The 11750-nt window shown below is 41.3% G+C and overlaps 1 long non-coding RNA gene across 1 annotated transcript; it reads right to left on the bottom strand.

The window, feature by feature from the left end:
• Positions 1 to 2805: 2805 nt before the first annotated feature.
• Positions 2806 to 11750, bottom strand: LOC117126219. The gene is made up of 2 exons (XR_004448729.1): positions 11296 to 11750; positions 2806 to 3117 (listed from the first exon to the last, which is right to left on the bottom strand). It is a non-coding gene; the product is annotated as an uncharacterized LOC117126219 (long non-coding RNA).

The raw sequence follows: 11750 nt of genomic DNA, 5'->3' as shown, positions 1-11750 counted from the left end.
ACAAAAAATAGTTTTAATAATATTAAAAATGTTTAATAAATATAGAAATTTATATTATATATATATATATTTTTTTTTTAAAATAAAATCCCAAATAATAGGTTTTAATCACAAAAAAAGTTTTATAGATATTAAAAATGTTTAATAATTATATAAATGATTTTATAATGCAAAAAATAAATTTTATATACAAAAAATGTTTTCATATTATATATACATAATTATCAATTATATTTTTATAACCACAAAATTAATAAAAACTAAAAAAAAATTCCAAATCAAGTGAATACCATAATCAAACTCGATTTTACACAATCCTACCATTCACCCTAACAAAAATCTATAAATATCATTCTAAAATCCTCAAATCTACTTTAAAACTTAACAAATCTAACCTAAGAGAGTGGGATAGGGTTCATACATGAAATTGAGGAGGATTAGGGCGGATTCGCTGGAAATCGTCGAGAGAGAAGGGAGGAAACGCCGGAATTCACGAGAGAGAAGAGAGAGTTCGGCGGAGAGGAAGAGAGAGTTCGGCAGAGAAATGGGAAAGAAGATCTGGTTGGACCTAATAAAATGAGGCGTCCGACGGAAACTGTCCGTCGGAATTTCCTCGGAATTATTAAATATTTCCGTCGGAATTTCCTCGGAAATCATTAATTCAATTTTCGCGAAATATTTGGCGGCTTGGTTTACCCGGTTAAATGAAAATATTCCGAAGAATCATGTTTCCTCGGAATACCCTCGGTAATTACCGAGAAAATTCCGAGGAAACAGGGTTTGGGGTTTCAAAACATCAATTTTTTTGCCGTATATCATTTCTTATACAATTGTAATGCATACCATTGATGATTCTTTGTATAGATGATCATAAACCATGAAATAACAAAATTTCAAAAATAATTGTAAGTATTCCCTTTACCGTTTATTAAAGTGTATAAGTGTTTCTCTTATGTTATGTGGTTTTCGTTCATGCAATCATAAAAGTGTTTGGTATTGAGTAAAACACCAAAGTTTGACTTCATAATCTGGTTAAGACACTTAATGAAGGTTATATACGTGTTATTCAATCCGCAAAACGTTGTTTTCGGTTAAAAACCCCTAGTTCCTCAGAATTTCCTCGGAATATTCCGAGGAAAGTCCGAGGAAATAATGGAATTTTCGAGGAACCCCCTATCTTCCTCCGAATTCTGTCGGAATATTCCGAGGAAATTCCGAGGAAAAAGATTCTATAATCAAATCCCTAAATCGACAAGGTCTATTCCGAGAAAATTCCAAGGAAAACCTATCTTCCCTCGGAATTTCCTCGGTATTTCTATTAAAAAAAAAAGTCGATGCTAGTCTGTTTCCGAGTCATCATCACCAGATGAATCTGAATCTGGATCTTGGTGAAACTCTCCAATCACTGGTTCATCCTCTACGTGAACGGCGGCTTCCTCTCCGAAGTCGGTTAAATCGATTACAAGGCCAACTCCAGCTAAATCTTCTGCTGCACTTAAGTTGCCGGATGTGCTTGGTTGTAGTGGGTCTTCCAGCTCAAAACTTCCCTGAACTCGGCCTCTCGGGTTGAGTCTTGTAACAGTAACACATGGATCATCTATGTTCCTTACCCGGGGGTACTTGATATAACAAACCTGTAACATTTAAAAAATTATTAGTAAAATTAAAAATTAATACACATAATGATGACCTTAGGTTCCACACCTGAGCTTTATAATTTCTGGTTAAGAAAGATTGCTAGTCCATCAAACTAATAGATTCTTGGGCAAGGGATAACCCTAGGATACTCTTGAGGATCTACGAGGTTTGACCAGAATCTCAGAATAAAATTCTGGACAACTTACATGTAAGTCGTCGGACGGACGACTGAATCGTAAATCGTCTATACATAATTAAATATTGAATTTTTATTTTTCAATTGCAAAACTAACCTATGACGACTTAATTGTAAGTCGTCGAGTTTAAATAAAATATTGATATTTAAAATTTTTACTAGACGACTGAAATGTAAGTCGTCGAGGAAAGTCAAACTTCTGAAATAATCTAGTCAAATGCAAAACTAACCTATGACGACTGAAATGTAAGTCGTGTAGGTTCTTTGGAGATTTTTTTGTAATCAAACAAAAGTAGACGACTTATATTTCAGTCGTCTCAGAAAACAGATTTCAAAGTCAATTACAAAAATAACATATGCATTGACCAGATGACTTCCAGGTAAGTCGTCTACAGCCAGACGACTTACCTGACTTACCAGGTAAGTCGTCTGAATGAACAGATCTGAAAAAAAAAACTCGATTTCATACCTTAAATTGGTGAGATAACTTCCTTAGCACACATAAGGCTTCTCCAAGCACATAGAATCTCAAACAAAAGTGACCCACCCAGAATCGTTAGCTTCTATGACTATGAACAATAAAATATCTAGAATCAAAATTTTGGGGTTTTTTTAGCTGAATGTGGAGAGAAAGTGAGAGAGATGTTGTGTTTAGTTCATAAGAATGGAGAAATAAAAAGGGTAAATCGATTTTGGGAGCATTAAGAGCTTCAAATTGGTTGTTCATGGTGGTTGGGGTATTGATGACAATGACAATCTTGTAATTACTTGAAGATGATGAGGGTGAGAGAGTAAAAATGTCATTTTGGAAAGAAAAGAAAATTGATGGCATTTTTGTGAATTATATGAACTTGTGGGGTGAATAGGGAAAAACTAATTTCCAAAAAAAAAAGATTAGTTTTGTGTTTGACTTTGAATTCTAGGTCAATTTTGCAAAAAGCCCTTAAAATTACTCCAAATTTGGTGTTTTGATGTCATTTTTGTTTTGTCATCTCTAACCAAAACACCAAATATTACACCAAAATAATATTATATATTATTTAATATTTTCAATTTTAATAATGTTTATATATTTATTATTTTTTAATTGACAAGTAATTATTTTATCACACTTAGATATTATGCTTCTTAAATTTGTATAATTTTATGTTTATAAATTATTGAGAAATTATTTGCATTTATTTTGCTTCATAATAGATCTAAGCGTTTTGGTAAGTTTTTATGTCTGATTGTTCTTCATTTGGTAACTTCTTGTTATATAAAGTTCTTATTTTTTTCCCAAACTAAATGTCACATCCCGGGCCCGAGCCCAATTTTTAGTGACAAGGCCCGTGATGATTTGGCCCATGTAGAGAAAACCCTAGGGTTTTCCCCTTCCTCTTCTATAAAAAGGAGGCAGCCCCTTAGGTTTTCTCCAGAGACTCAAAACCTAGCGAAGCCCTGCCCAGTTGGAGAGAGAGAGCAGCCGCCGGCCACCAAACCACCACCGGAGCCACCGCGAGTCACCGGAGCACCGCCGGCGACCGTGTAATCTCACCGGAGAGGAGATCTCGCCGTGTTTCGATCCCTTCTCGTCGTTTTCTTGAGTCTTCTACTCTTTTTCTTCTAGACCCAGCAACTAGTGAAGGTAAGGAAACCCTAAACACTCTCTTTTAGATCTCTCCTATCTCCTTCTTCTTCTTGATCTCTGATCTAGGGTTTGGGTGGAAACCAACCCTTGTTCTTGTAGATCTGGTTAGTAAGGACCCGTAGAACTCAGATCTACATCAACTTTCATCTCATCTCGCAGATCTAGGCTAAGGTGAGGGCTTGTTGCAATCTCTATCTCCTTCTATCATTATCTCATCATGGTAGAAGTGTCTAGGTTGATCATTCCTCCTTACTTGTTACCTTCTATAGATCTACTAATATAAATAAGTATACAAATGATATATATAAATATCTTGATGCTTGATGTTTGAAAAATATAGATCTATTGCTAAGGTTGTTAAAATATGGTTGAATGATGTTTGAGGATTGAATGTGATGATTGTATTGATTGGGGTTATTCTATAAGAGGATGATATCTATATAATGGGAAGATATAAATGAGTTAGAGAATGCTTAAGGCATATGTGTGCCGGTGTAACGTGGTGGAATGACATATATGTATGTCTCGGGCGTTACATCGTTTCTTGTTGGGTCATGTGGCAATCGTTTGAGTTGGCATGATTCATCGCCGGAGCGGGCATGCGGCGTGCCTGTAAATGAAGTAACGTAGAAGCGTGATGTCGTGGAGACAACGTGGATCGTATGAACATGGTGGCGGATCAAGCGAGAACCGGTGTCGGTAACTTGATTGCGTGAAGGCGTGAGACAGCGTGATGTCGTGGAGACAACGCAACATGAAAGTTCTCGCGCGACAACATGAGGAACGCGGGTACCGATTTAGGTGGCGTGGTCTCATTGTTGGCACCGCCGGGGTTTATCCTCGTTTCTTGTTGATTGTTTTCAATTACTGAATGTTAAAGTTAGATGTTTATGCTATGTTGTGTGATGATTGTTGGTGATTGATTTCGGGGCTCCTAGAGCTTCCCTCACTGAGTATTTGTCGAAATACTCAGCCCTCCTTTCTTTTTCAGGTGAGTTCGAGGAAGTGCAGGAGTGATCGTCTCGGTGTGGTGTCGGTTTACGGGTGTTTGGTTTTCTTTAAGTTGTTTTATTTTAAGACTTGGTGATTTGGTTTTAAGCGTTTCCTATTCGTTTTAGTACGTTTTTGTAAAACATTTGAATTCGATCCTTGGGAATGAGATTTGCATTGGCCTATTTAAGTATTTTTATTGGTAAAGGCAATGTGAATTCATGCCGTCTCGGTTAAGCGAGATATGGGTGTGACAAGTGGTATCAGAGCTGAGGTTAGAACCCCCGGTCCTAACCTGGGAGGCTGTAGAGAGGAAACGTTTTTTTTTGTCCGGTTCCTATCGGAATAAAGTTTAAGATCTTTAAAAACTTTCGGATTTTTAAAGATGGTTTGGATTTTAAAGAAGGATAAATGGGGATTTTAAAAGTTAGAGTCAAGAGCACCATCGAGACCACTCCTTTACTTTGAACTCATTCATTCGTCATTCATAAACAGGAAAAAGTTCTAAGTGTTAGTTTTGCGTGAACAGGATGGCACCAAGAGGAAGAAGAACCGCTAGGGGAAGAGGCACTGCAACACGTGTGGTTCGGGAAGCTAGCCCGACCAATTCTGTGGAAAGTGTGAATGGAACTAACACTGAGACTAATGGTGGAAGCTCAACAAAGGGGAGTCAGCAGAGTGACCAACCAGCAGGGTATGCCGAAATGATGGCAGAGTTGCAAAGATACCGTGAGCGTTTTGGAGATCAAATGCGTGAAGAATCCGCTGAGGGAACACCACACCAGGCTGATGCTCGCGAGTATGTACCGGGTGTTGGAGTGTGTCACCGTCATCCGCCTCCGCCCCCACCGTTTGTGCCAGCTCATGTTCGTGGACCCACCTACTGGGAAGTGATGAAGTACATGAGGGACATGCAAATGGATCATTTCAGTGGGAAGGCCAGTGCCACCTCTGCAGATAACTGGAGGAGGAAGCTGGAGAAGAACTTGGATGCAGCCAGGTGTCCAGCCGAGTTCCGTAGGGAATTGGCTGTTCATTACCTGAAAGACGAAGCCATGATATGGTGGGAAGGTGTCGTGGAATTAGCGCGAGGAAGCTATGAGTTGACTTGGGAGGACTTTAAGGATGAGTTCACCCGAGAGTATGTTCCCCCTGAGGCTACAGACAAGATGGAGAACGACTTTGAGAATCTGCGCCAAGGAAACAAGACAGTGAAAGAGTATAAGGAAGAGTTCAATCGTTTGAGAAGGTTCGCCCGCAGACGCATGGATGAGCAAGACCTAATTCGGAAATTCATGAATGGACTAAGGATTGATTTGAAGAACAGGTGTTCCCTTAGAAAGTATGACCGTTTTGCGGAACTTGTTGAGACCGCAGCTTTACAGGAGATTGGCTTGGAAGAAGAAAGCAAGCTTACAAGGAGCACTCAGTCAAAGGCGACCAAGCGAACTTGGGAAGTCGCTAATACACCCCAAGCCGCAAAAAGTGAAGGAGGCGCAACTTGCCATAGGTGTAATAAGAAAGGACACCACGTAAAGGATTGTAGATTCCCACCGAATGTTCGATGTTACCGTTGTAACAGAGAAGGACACACTTCGAATGCATGTCGTATGCCAGCGCAGGGAGCACCGCAGCAGGGAGCTGGGCGCAATGAGCAGTTACCGCCACCACCAAAAAGACAAGATGTGGCTGGACGAGCCTTCGTAGTCGGGGACCACGAAGGAGGAGAACCGATCGTTGGTATGTTTCCTATACCTACTTGTCTAGATGTTTACTTATAATTCTTGTTTGGTCCAAGTATAGTAGACTTAGACATAGTTCAAATTGTGTAGGATCGGTTTTAGTTGGGGGAATAAATGCCCATGCCTTATTTGATACTGGCGCAACACATAGTTTTGTGTCTCCCACTTTGACAAAGTGTTGGACCTTTGAAGGCATGTTCGTTTCGAACGCCAAAGGAATAGAAACCGCAGGGACCGAGTTAATGAGGTCTACTGGAACGTATGAGGATGTCCCCATCGTCATAGAAGGCATTGAGCTTAAAGGAAATTTGGTGGAGATGGAGTTAAACCACTACGAGGTGATCTTAGGCATGGATTGGTTGACATATCACAAGGCCGTGATGGATTGCCCAAAGACACGCGTCTACATCCCTAGGACTGAAGGGAGAATAGTTTTCCAAGGGATAAAGAGAAGTACGGGAATCCCCATCATATCCATGATGCAAGCAGAAGAGTTATTGGAGAAAGGAAGTGAAGCTTATCTCGCCACTATCAACATCAAGGGATCAGATAAGGAAGCCGACTTAGACACCATTCCGGTTGTAGCCGAGTATACCGATGTTTTTGAACCGTTGACAGGACCGCCACCAACGCGAGGTGATGCGTTTACTATAGAATTAGAACCTGGTACGGCACCAGTGTCAAAGGCACCGTATCGCTTGGCACCAGCAGAAATGGCTGAGTTGAAGAAGCAGCTGGAGGATCTAATGGATAAGGGATTCATTAGACCAAGTAGCTCACCATGGGGAGCGCCTGTCCTGTTTGTCAAGAAGAAGGACGGAAGTTTTAGACTTTGCATCGATTATCGTGGATTGAACAAAGTGACGATAAAGAATAAGTACCCTCTGCCAAGAATCGACGAGTTGTTGGACCAACTACAAGGAGCGTCATGGTTCTCAAAGATAGATTTGGCATCTGGGTATCACCAAATCTCGATAGCGGAAGAAGACGTAAGGAAGACGGCCTTCCGGACACGTTATGGGCACTATGAGTTCGTAGTAATGCCATTTGGACTTACTAACGCACCGGCAGCGTTTATGAAGATGATGAACAATGTATTTCGGGAATACTTGGACAAGTGTGTGATTGTATTCATCGACGATATTTTGGTATACTCTAAGAGCAAAGGAGAGCATGATTGGCATCTAAGAGTAGTATTGAACAAGTTGCGAGAGCAGCAGTTGTACGCAAAGTCAAGCAAGTGTAGCTTTTGGCAGCGAGAGATTGGGTTTTTGGGGCATATTGTATCCGAAGCCGGAGTGGCTGTGGATCCAGAGAAAATTGTCGCCATTACAAAGTGGCCTACACCTGGAAGTGCTACTGAGGTCCGTAGTTTCCTTGGACTGGCAGGATACTATAGGAAGTATGTGAAGGGATTTGCAAGTACTGCTAAACCCATGACAATGTTAACGGGAAAGGATGTGAAGTTTGTGTGGTCAGACGCTTGTACTAAGAGTTTTGAAAGGCTGAAGGAACAGCTAACCCAAACCCCAGTATTGGTATTACCAAGGCCAGGTGTACCATACACGGTTTATACGGATGCGTCTGGAACGGGACTAGGATGTGTGCTTATGCAAGAGAAGCAAGTGGTCGCTTATGCATCAAGACAACTGAGACCGCATGAGGTCAATTATCCGACTCATGATTTGGAGTTAGGTGCAGTTGTGTTTGCCCTTAAGATTTGGAGGTCTTATCTCTATGGAGAGAAGGTGCAAGTGTTCACGGATCACAAAAGTTTGAAGTACATATTTACCCAAGGAGACCTGAACCTGAGACAACGCAGATGGATAGAGTTATTAGCGGACTACAATCTAGATATCGTCTACCACCCAGGAAAAGCAAACCAAGTGGCCGACGCCCTCAGCAGACGTAAGGTCGACGTCTCGGAGGCAAAAGAGGTGCAAGAGTTGGTTGCTACTTTGGCTAGTTTACGGTTATGTGCTACTACTGTAGAGGATAGGACAGCTGCATTGGATGCCTTAGATCAAGCAGATTTGTTAGAAAGGATCAGTAAAGCTCAACAAGGAGATGAGTCATTGCAGAGAATGATTTCAAAGGAGGTTGTTGGATATCGCACCACCACAAATGGAACTTATCTATTCAAAAATAGGGTGTGTGTGCCGAATAGTAAGGATCTGAAGGACGAGATCTTGAGACAGGCGCACAACTCTCAGTTTTCTATCCATCCAGGAAGCACCAAGATGTATCAGGACTTGAAACGCTATTACCATTGGGAAGGTATGAAGCGGGATGTTGCTACTTGGACTTCTCATTGTCAGACTTGCCAGATGGTTAAAGCAGAAAGACAATTACCAAGCGGGCTTTTACAAGAGTTACCATTACCCGAATGGAAGTGGGATATGGTGACAATGGATTTTGTTACTGGGCTACCAATAACAACTGGGAATAAGGACGCGATTTGGGTGATTGTGGATAGACTCACCAAATCTGCACATTTTCTAGCTATCAAGAAAACTGATGGAGCAGATCGCTTAGCGCAAAAGTATCTGGAAACTGTGGTACGATTGCATGGAGTGCCAGTAAGTATCGTATCAGACCGTGACCCAAAGTTTACTTCGGCATTCTGGCAGGCATTTCAGAAGGCACTAGGTACAAAGGTACACCTTAGCACGGCTTATCATCCACAGACCGATGGACAGTCTGAGCGGACGATACAGACGCTTGAGGACATGCTAAGAGCCTGTGTACTTGATTGGGCAGGAAAATGGGGCCAATTTCTACCATTGACAGAGTTTGCTTACAACAATAGTTACCATTCGAGCATTGGGATGTCTCCATATGAGGCTCTATATGGGAGACCATGTCGAACTCCATTATGTTGGACAGAAGTGGGGGAGAGACGAGATTTAGAGCCGGACATGGTTAAGGAAACCATAGAACAGGTGGAATTGCTCAAGTCTAGACTGAAAGAGGCTCACGATCGGCACAAGAGTTATGCTGACCAGAGGAGAAAAGCGTTGGAGTTTGAAGTAGGAGATGAAGTATACTTGAAAATGAGAACCTACCGAGGAACAGCCGAGTACCGCAAGTTGAAAAAGTTGAAGCCAAGATTTTTAGGACCGTATCGCATCATTGAGAGGATTGGAGCAGTAGCATATCGACTTGAGTTACCGCAGGAGTTATCGGATATCCACAATGTGTTTCATGTGTCAGTTCTAAGGAAAGTTGTTCGAGAACCAGAGTTGATTCTACAGCAGCCACCAGAAGATGTTAGTCGCAATTTAACAGCTCAAAGCAAACCAGTTAAAGTCTCAGAGATTAAAGACATGGATGTCCAAGGGAAAGTGACCACGATGATCCGTGTGAGCTGGGAAAGAGATGGAATATGTGAGGAGACTTGGGAGCCAGAGTCACATATGAGATCGTTTTATCCAGAGTTGTTTCCAAGTGATGAGGTACCAGAGGAGGTTGACGTGAATTCGGGGGCGAATTCTTGTTTAGTGGGGGAGAGTTGTCACATCCCGGGCCCGAGCCCAATTTTTAGTGACAAGGCCCGTGATGATTTGGCCCATGTAGAGAAAACCCTAGGGTTTTCCCCTTCCTCTTCTATAAAAAGGAGGCAGCCCCTTAGGTTTTCTCCAGAGACTCAAAACCTAGCGAAGCCCTGCCCAGTTGGAGAGAGAGAGCAGCCGCCGGCCACCAAACCACCACCGGAGCCACCGCGAGTCACCGGAGCACCGCCGGCGACCGTGTAATCTCACCGGAGAGGAGATCTCGCCGTGTTTCGATCCCTTCTCGTCGTTTTCTTGAGTCTTCTACTCTTTTTCTTCTAGATCCAGCAACTAGTGAAGGTAAGGAAACCCTAAACACTCTCTTTTAGATCTCTCCTATCTCCTTCTTCTTCTTGATCTCTGATCTAGGGTTTGGGTGGAAACCAACCCTTGTTCTTGTAGATCTGGTTAGTAAGGACCCGTAGAACTCAGATCTACATCAACTTTCATCTCATCTCGCAGATCTAGGCTAAGGTGAGGGCTTGTTGCAATCTCTATCTCCTTCTATCATTATCTCATCATGGTAGAAGTGTCTAGGTTGATCATTCCTCCTTACTTGTTACCTTCTATAGATCTACTAATATAAATAAGTATACAAATGATATATATAAATATCTTGATGCTTGATGTTTGAAAAATATAGATCTATTGCTAAGGTTGTTAAAATATGGTTGAATGATGTTTGAGGATTGAATGTGATGATTGTATTGATTGGGGTTATTCTATAAGAGGATGATATCTATATAATGGGAAGATATAAATGAGTTAGAGAATGCTTAAGGCATATGTGTGCCGGTGTAACGTGGTGGAATGACATATATGTATGTCTCGGGCGTTACATCGTTTCTTGTTGGGTCATGTGGCAATCGTTTGAGTTGGCATGATTCATCGCCGGAGCGGGCATGCGGCGTGCCTGTAAATGAAGTAACGTAGAAGCGTGATGTCGTGGAGACAACGTGGATCGTATGAACATGGTGGCGGATCAAGCGAGAACCGGTGTCGGTAACTTGATTGCGTGAAGGCGTGAGACAGCGTGATGTCGTGGAGACAACGCAACATGAAAGTTCTCGCGCGACAACATGAGGAACGCGGGTACCGATTTAGGTGGCGTGGTCTCATTGTTGGCACCGCCGGGGTTTATCCTCATTTCTTGTTGATTGTTTTCAATTACTGAATGTTAAAGTTAGATGTTTATGCTATGTTGTGTGATGATTGTTGGTGATTGATTTCGGGGCTCCTAGAGCTTCCCTCACTGAGTATTTGTCGAAATACTCAGCCCTCCTTTCTTTTTCAGGTGAGTTCGAGGAAGTGCAGGAGTGATCGTCTCGGTGTGGTGTCGGTTTACGGGTGTTTGGTTTTCTTTAAGTTGTTTTATTTTAAGACTTGGTGATTTGGTTTTAAGCGTTTCCTATTCGTTTTAGTACAATTTTGTAAAACATTTGAATTCGATCCTTGGGAATGAGATTTGCATTGGCCTATTTAAGTATTTTTATTGGTAAAGGCAATGTGAATTCATGCCGTCTCGGTTAAGCGAGATATGGGTGTGACACTAAAACTCTTCAAACCTACTCTAATCTCTTTGACTTGAAAACACCAAACTTTATATGAATTTTTCAGTTTTGTCTCATGTCTTTCTTACTAATCTATCTTTTTGTAGGTTTTTAATCAGATGATACTCATTTTCCACTCATTTAAAGGTAGATCTATTAATTTTAGATATGTATTTTTGTGTGTTCTATAAATGAGATTTATCTAATCTTCCACTCATTTTTCTGTTTTTAAGCCATTTGAACATTTTTGAATATGCAGTTTTTTTAGATCTGGATTTGATATGCAGGTTTTTCAGATCTGTAAGACTTCTGGGACGACTTACATGTTAGTCGTCTAAAATATAATGCACTAGATGACTTCTAGGAAGTCTTCCAGACGACTTCCATTTCAAAAGTCTGGACTTCCTGAAAGTCGTCTGGACTTCCTAGAAGTCGTCTGAACTTCCTGGAAGT

The sequence above is a fragment of the Brassica rapa genome, chromosome A06 (assembly GCF_000309985.2).
Source record: "Brassica rapa cultivar Chiifu-401-42 chromosome A06, CAAS_Brap_v3.01, whole genome shotgun sequence".
Classification (NCBI taxonomy): Eukaryota; Viridiplantae; Streptophyta; class Magnoliopsida; order Brassicales; family Brassicaceae; genus Brassica; species Brassica rapa.
Note: the sequence above shows the minus strand (reverse complement) of the source record. Positions and strands in the feature narration are given on the sequence as shown.